General features: G+C 45.3%; 1 pseudogene; it reads left to right on the top strand.

Moving 5' to 3' along the window:
- Positions 1-7,889, top strand: part of LOC111956064 (metabotropic glutamate receptor 8-like) — a 190,284-nt pseudogene that overhangs the window by 103,023 nt on the left and 79,372 nt on the right.

Below are 7,889 nucleotides of genomic sequence, written 5' to 3'. Positions count from 1 at the left end.
TTGTTGTGTGGAATAGAGTGAGGAAGTGGTGGTGGGTGTAGGAGTGTAGGTGTAAGTCGCGTGTGAGATAGTGAAGGGATAAGTGGTGTGTAAGGTTGGTGGATGGTGCTTATGTTTAAAGGAGAATGTGGTGAAGTTTCTCATGTGTAGTTCTCGTTTCTAGAGTTAACTTAAAAGTTCGGGTTCGTGTGTGTGTGTGGTGTGGTGGTGTTGGTGGGTGTGATTGTGGCGTTGTTGTGATGTTGGGGTTTTGGGTTTATGCTGTGTGCCTGGGGCTTAGTAGTGATACAGTAGCTATCTCTCCAGCTTGTCAAGTCAAAGCCAGGATAGGATTCAGATTGAGTCTGATGGCTCAGCACCCGTCCCCAGTGTTTCTTTACTGGCCTGGGCTATGTCAGAGGACTGCTTCTTTATGTTATAAGCTCAAGGCACTGGGAGCTCTCTCCGATAGGATAAACTCACAGAGCCTATTTGGGATAAACTGAGTCAGTTCCTCTGTAGTCAGCGCCTACACCTGGTGGGATTACTCAGTGGTGGACTGGATGGCTCCGGACCTTGGGTGAAGCAGTACTTCTGATTTGCGTGGCTTTTAACTATTGGGGCTGATTTCTATGATGGCTCCAGCGGGCCCACAAAGTCCTTCTTAGTTGTTTGGTCTCTTGGGAAGTCAGCATCCATACCCTTTACTGTAGCTCAGACTGTATCCTTCATAGGGAATAACCAGGCGTGTGTGTTTGTCCTGCTCCTGCTAATGCATCACCTTCACGTGAGACTCGCCTGCTGTGTGGAAGCCGCTATAAAAACTGAATTGGATTTCCTTCTCCTGAGCCTATTAATTCTACACAGACACGCGTATTCACCTAGCCCGGGCATGTTTTTTTATTTACAATCTTTTTGCTTTTTTCCCCCCCAGAAAGCTTCCACTGAGTTATAAGCTGAAAGAATTCAATAAAAATGAGTTGCTTCTGAAATTCCACCTTTTTCCATTTTCTGTTGCAGTTCCAGTTTAATAACTTTGATGACAACGGTAGAAAGGCATCATAATCAATTAGTGATTTTCATGTTTATGGATGAAGGAGTTTGTGCTTTCACCTCTTTATGAGCTAATGACGCTAATGATGTTATCAGTTACATAAGCACCTATTCGACTGCGTTAGAAAGAAAGTGTGTGTGTGTGTGTGTGTGTGTGTGTGTGTGTGTGTGTGTGTCACTGTGTSTGTGTGTGTGTGTGTCACTGTGTGTGTGTGTGTGTGTCACTGTGTGTATGCTCAACTGAATTAAACAACATTACCGGTACCGACAGATGTTTGTGTTTGTGCAAGAACAGTGGGACCAAGGTCACTGTTTTTTCTCTCACGGAAATGCCATTATAATGTAATGTTATACATTTAGCATCTTTGACAAATAGACACTTGGATGTCTTCTTCCACAGTGTAGCTAACTGTCCATCGGTCTCTCTCCTCTCTCCCAGGTCTGGAGAAGGTTGGTCGGGACTCGAGCTACGAGCAGGAGGGGAAGGTGCAGTTTGTGATGGATGCTGTGTATGCTATGGCCCATGCCCTGCACCGGATGCACCGGGAACTCTGCTATGGATACCCAGGCCTGTGCCCAAAGATGGCCAACATCGACGGCAAGGAACTACTCAGCCATATCAGAGCTGTCAACTTTAATGGTAAGTAGAGCACGGACGCGCACACCCAACACCACGCGCCACACACACACGGCACCACACACGCACACACACACACACACACACACACACACACACACACACACACACACACACACACACACCACACACAACACACACACACACACACACACACACACACACACACACACACACACACACACACACACACACACAGTGACACACACACACACAGTGACACACACACACACACACACACAGTGACACACACACACACACACACACACACGCGCGCGCACACACACACACACACTGTACACTCACACACACTACTCAGCCACATCCTCAACATCAACTTCAACTTCGAGTCACACACCACTCCCTCATCATACCCTCCTGATCAGAGGACATCTTGAACATGCGTTAAGCTTTGACTACAGGGTAGTTCATGAAGTAGTTAGTGAAATGATTTACTTTTTGCCCCATTTTGTTTCCCCCTAGTGTCCTCTATGAGCCACGATCCATCCTCTCTGAGAGCAGTCCTCCCACAGAGTGCATAGGGTTACACATGCTATTCCTTCTCAGTGATAGTGCCCTTTACTGGCTCTCACTGAAATAGTTAATAATACTACTACTACTACTAATACTACTGCTCTCTTCATATTTCTCTACTAATTATCTTGACTTATCCTGCTCCCTTTACCTGCTAATGGCATACTACATGAATCTGTTCTGTATTATGTGCACATCATTTTCTATAAAGTGCGTTCGGAAAGTATTCAGACCCCATTTTATTAGCTTACAGCCTTATTCAAAAATTGATTAAATCGTTTTTTCCCCTCATCAATCTACACACGATACCCCATAATGACAAAACAAAAACAGGTTTGTAGACATTTTGCAAATGTATTACAAATAAAAACCTGAAATATCACATTTACATTAGTATTCAGGCCCCTTACCACGCACTTTTGTTGAAGCACCTTTGGCAGCGTTTACAGCCTCAAGTCTTCTTGGGTATGACGCTACAAGCTTGGCACACCTGTATTTGGGGAGTTTCTCCCATTCTTCTCTGCAGATCCTCTCAAGCTCTGCCAGGTTGGATGGGGAGCGTCGCTGTTTTCAGGTCTCTCCAGAGATGTTCGATCGGATTCAAGCTCAGGCTGGGCCACTCAAGGACCTTCAGAGACTTGTCTCCGAAGCCACTCCTGCGTTGTCTTGATTGTGTGCTTAGGGTCGTAGTCCTGTTGGAAGGTGAACCTTCGCCCCAGTCTGAGGTCCTGAGCACTGTGGAGCAGGTTTTCATCAAGGATTTCTCTGTACTTTGCTCTGTTAATCTTTCCCTCGATCCTTATGAGTCTCTCAGTCCATGCCGCTGAAAATCATCCCCACAGCATGATGCTGCCACCACCATGCTTCACCGTAGGGATGGTGCCTGGTTTCCTCCAGGCGTGACGCTTGGCATTCAGGCCAAATAGTTCAATCTTGGTTTCATCAGTTCCATGTCTAGTCTCATAGCAAAGGCTTTGAATACTACTTAAGGTATTTCAGCTTTACATTTTTTCAATACATTCAATTTTTTTCCCTTTGTCATCATGGGTTATTGTGTGTAGATTGATGAGGAAAATGTTTAATTTAATACATTTTTTAATAAGGCTGTACTTAACAAAATGTGGGAAAAGTTAAGGGGTCTGAATACTTTCCGAATGCACTGTATGTTATGTAGTTGAGCTTTTTAACTAGAGGTGCCATTGGGTATCCATCCACTTCTCCTAACATGGTTTACAGTGCGTTGTGCTTGCTGCAGATGGTAAACAAGTTGGAGCTTGACTTGAGACTCAAGTAATGCTTTAAACGTGTCTTTATGAGCAGTGTGCTTATTTTGACTGTTTTGTCCTTCTCGGCCCCCGAAGAGCATACGTAGGCGAAAACAAATGATACATCTCCAACTAAATAACATCAGACAGTTCAATTGAATATGCATTTTCTGCTTCTTTTGGTTACAGCATGGTTATCCCGCCGCCTGTTCACTTGTTATGTTTCCATTCAACTCTCGCGATTTGCACAATTGCGTTGATCTATCTAAAAATGAATAGTCAGCCCACAAGGCAGTTTTAAGACTGTAGGAGCATTAGGTCAAAAATGTATTCATACAGTGGCAGTGTCGTCCACTCACAAACACTCAACAAAAATGTACACTCCATTATCATAAAAAACGTATTTCTCTCAAATTTTGTGCACAAATGTGTTTACATCCCTGTTAGTGAGCATTTATCCTTTGCCAAGGTAATCAATCCACCTGACAGGTGTGCATGTCAAGAAGCTGATTAAACAGCATGATCATTATACAGGTGCACCTTGTACAGGGGACAATAAAAGTCAACTCTAAAATGTGCAGTTTTGTCACACAAGACAATGCCACAGATATCTCAAGTTTTGAGGAAGCGTGCAATTGGCATGCTGACTACAGGAGTGTCCAACAGAGCTGTTGCCAGAGAACTGAATGTTAATTTCTCTACCATAAGCCGCCTCCAACGTCGTTTTAGAGAATTTGGCAGTACGTCCAATCGGACTCACAACCGCAGACCACGTGTAACCACGCCACATCCGGCTTCTTCACCTGCGGTATCATCTGAGGCCAGCTACCTGATGAAACGGAGTATTTCTGTCTGTAATAAGGCTCTTTTTTGTGGAAAAAAAAAAATTCTGATTGGCTGGGCCAGCTCCCCAGTGGGTGGGCCTGGCTCCCAAGTGGGTGCCCTCGCAAGCCTACCCATGGCTGCGCCCCTGCCCAGTCATGTGAAATCCATAAATTAGGACCTAATGACTCTATTTCAATTGACTGATTTCTTCATACAGTATTAACTGTAACTCAGTAAAATTGTTGACATTGTTGCATGTTGGGCTTATATATTTCTTTCAGCATAGTACAGCACATACAACTTCTCGCTGAGGGTTTGGATCTCTTGGCAGTGATAGCTAAGATATTGGGCTGATAAACACAAGGTTGCTGGTTCAAGTCCTACTATGGCCATTCTAGCCGCGATGAATACTAAAGCCACTGGTAACAAAGTACTTCACCACCATTTTAGACAGTCACCTCCCTTAATAGAGCTAAATGTCACTGCCCACTTGACTGAGATGAATGTAGAAGGGCACGGAGCAGAGAGGAGGCCTGACAAACTGCACTTTACCAGACTACTTACTAATGATCAGTAAATCTTCTCTCTATTGACTGCTGCTGGTTTTTCAACGGCCGAGAGGCACAAGATGAATTGCTGTAGGGCGGTTGATGTTGTTTACATCTAGTATCTCGTCTTCAACAGGCCCGGGGCTTCTCGACGGCATGCTTTCAAGCTAACTACACAGAGAAGCAGCATGTTGTGTTTGGTATCGATTTCTGCCCCTCTGGAGTTCAACGGGAGGTTAATAGTAATGATACCAGAGGACGGAATGGGTTTTCTGCTGGGGACTGATCATGTTGTAGACTCATGTTGTTTTGTGTGGTTCAGCTACAGCCTCTTATAGCACATCATGTCTGGCATACAGTAGCACGTTTAGGGCTGTTATTGGATAAAGTTACGTGTGTGTGTGTGTAGACCTTACAGTGAAATGCTTACTTACAAGCCCTTAACCAACAATGCAGTTCAAACTTAAAAAAAAAAAAACGTTCAATTATTATTATTAAAGAGCAGCAGTAAAATAACAATAGCGAGGCTATATACGGGGTGTACCGGTACAAAGTCAATGTGCGGGGGCACCGGTTAGTCAAGGTAATTGAGATAATATGTACATGTAGGTAGAGTTATTAAAGTGACTATGCATAGATAATAACAGAGAGTAGCAGTAGTGTAMYGGGGGGGGGGGGGGGTGCAAATAGTCTGGGTAGCCATTTGATTAAATGTTTGAGTCTTATGACTTGGGGATAGAAGCTGTTTAGAAGCCTCTTGGACCAAGACTTGGCGCTCCGGTACTGCTTGCCGTGCGGTAGCAGAGAGAACAGTCTATGACTAGGGTCATATTCCTTAGTTTAGTATGCAGCTCATCTGCACCCGTTAGGAGGGCATTGAGTCGGACCATCCACAGTGCCCTTGACATGGAGGGGGGGGGGGCCAGGGATCCATACCAATCAAATGCAACTTAGAGGAGCTGTGCTCATCCGATAGGCCCGATCCCCCTGCTTACCGACACAGGCGGAAAATCAATCCAGCGAGAGGAAGAGCCTAATTCAGTAGTGAGGTTTCAGAACGATCTAGGGAAAACACACGCCAGGCATGGAGATATCTCATGCAGACACACACACACACACACTGGCCGGTGCACTTATTAATGATCCTTCCCCACCGAACCCTGCCAGAGGATCTAACCTTTCTCAGCAGCATGAGATTGGACACTTGGATGACCCCTCCACTGACCCCCAGTGTGTGTGTATATCCCTCCTTCCCTCCAGTGTTCAGGTGTTATCGATGTGCTCTCTGACTCCGACAGAAACCCATGCTGATGGAGAGAGCACCATCCTGCTCACACACTTCCTAGCTCTATCCCTCCCTCTCCTCCCCTCCCTCCTCCTCTCTACCCCACTCCCTCTCTCCTTTATCTTCTCATTATCTCTCATTCTCCCTCTCTTTTTTTCTCTCTCCTTTTCTCCCCTACTTCTCTCTCTCTGCCTGTCTCTCCCTCCATCTCTCCACTTCTCCCCTCTCCCTACCTATTTCTCTTGTTTTCCCTCTCATGCGCACACCCAGACACACATGCACGCCCAGATGGTGGTGCATTGCAGATCCAGGGGAACGAAGACAATAAGGAACAGTGCCTGTAGCTGCAATCACACGCTACACCGTGCGGACTGCATCTGATACCGGTTCTCCTGTTCTGTTCAGCTTGAGTCTCTACACCCTCTATTGTCTCCGCAGTCATCTAAAGGACATTCTTGCTCTGTCCCAAATGACACCCTATTCCCTATATAGGGCACTCCCTATAAAGTAGTGCACTATTGAGGGAATAGGGTGTCATTTAGGACGTGCGCTTTGTCACATGTCGAGCGCTTTACTTATTAAGCAGCCCACTTCAGACGTTGTGCTATCACTTGATTCTATCTAGAGGCCATTGGATGAGTTTGCATAGTTTTATTCATACGTGTAGGCATGCTGCAGATATTTCCTATTTTCTTAGACCAAAAACATGATACGTCAGATTTGGGTCAATGATGATGATGTTTTCCCTTTTGTGTAGCTCTTTTCTGTTTCTCTCTCCTTTTTTGTCCTGGTCCATCATCAGTCATCACCATGGAGGGATTGACTCAGAATGCAAGCAAGATATCAAGCAGACTAGTGTCTCTTTCGTCATCTCAACTCAGACCGAGTCCCTCTCTTATCTAGAAATMTCCTGTTCTGTTGTTGCCTACCAACAACATCCCCTCTAGTACTGTAAGTRATTGTGACAACGCTCTGTAAAGTAACACATTTAGGACTATTATTGGCCGAGAAAATCTCATTTCAGTTGCTGTAGTAAATGTAGAAAAATAGCCACAACAAGTCTTTGTACACTTTTGTCGGACAGATATCAAAAGACATCTTTATGTCTTAATCGGTCTCTCATATGAAGGAAGTAARGTACAGCTGCAGCTTCCGAGGACCAGTGTGTCCCACCACTTCTGCTCTGATGAATACGATAGTCTAGGGTTACGTCCCAAATGGCACAATATAGTGCACAGGCCCTGGTCAAAAGTAGTGCACTATATAGGGAATAGGGTTCAATTTGGGACGCAGTCTATTGGTCCAGTTTATGCACTGCCTCTAGAGTGTGTTACAGGAACTAGGTCTGTTGCTAGGTCTGCTCCTGGACAGTGACATGACACGTGTCRAATGCAACCAACGTGCCCACACAGAGAGTTTGCAATTTTGTCATGTAATAACTGATGCACCAGCCCTAACGCCAGGTTCAGCAACTTGCCTGTCTTGTGACCAAGACGAAGGAGATGATTGTGGACTACAGGAAAAGGAGGACCGAGCACGCCCCCATTCTCATCGACGGGGCTGTGGTGGAGCAGGTTGAGAGCTTCYAGTTCCTTGGTGTCCACATCACCAACAAACTGTGTCCCGCCACCCACCAACCCCTCTTTTACGCTACTGCTACTCTSTGTTTATCATATATGCATAGTCACTTTAACCATATCTACATGTACATACTACCTCAATCAGCCCGACTAACCGGTGCCTGTATAAAGCCTCACTACTGT

This window comes from Salvelinus sp. IW2-2015, linkage group LG3 (assembly GCF_002910315.2).
Source record: "Salvelinus sp. IW2-2015 linkage group LG3, ASM291031v2, whole genome shotgun sequence".
Classification (NCBI taxonomy): Eukaryota; Metazoa; Chordata; class Actinopteri; order Salmoniformes; family Salmonidae; genus Salvelinus; species Salvelinus sp. IW2-2015.
This window is presented reverse-complemented; position numbering and strand designations above follow the sequence as displayed.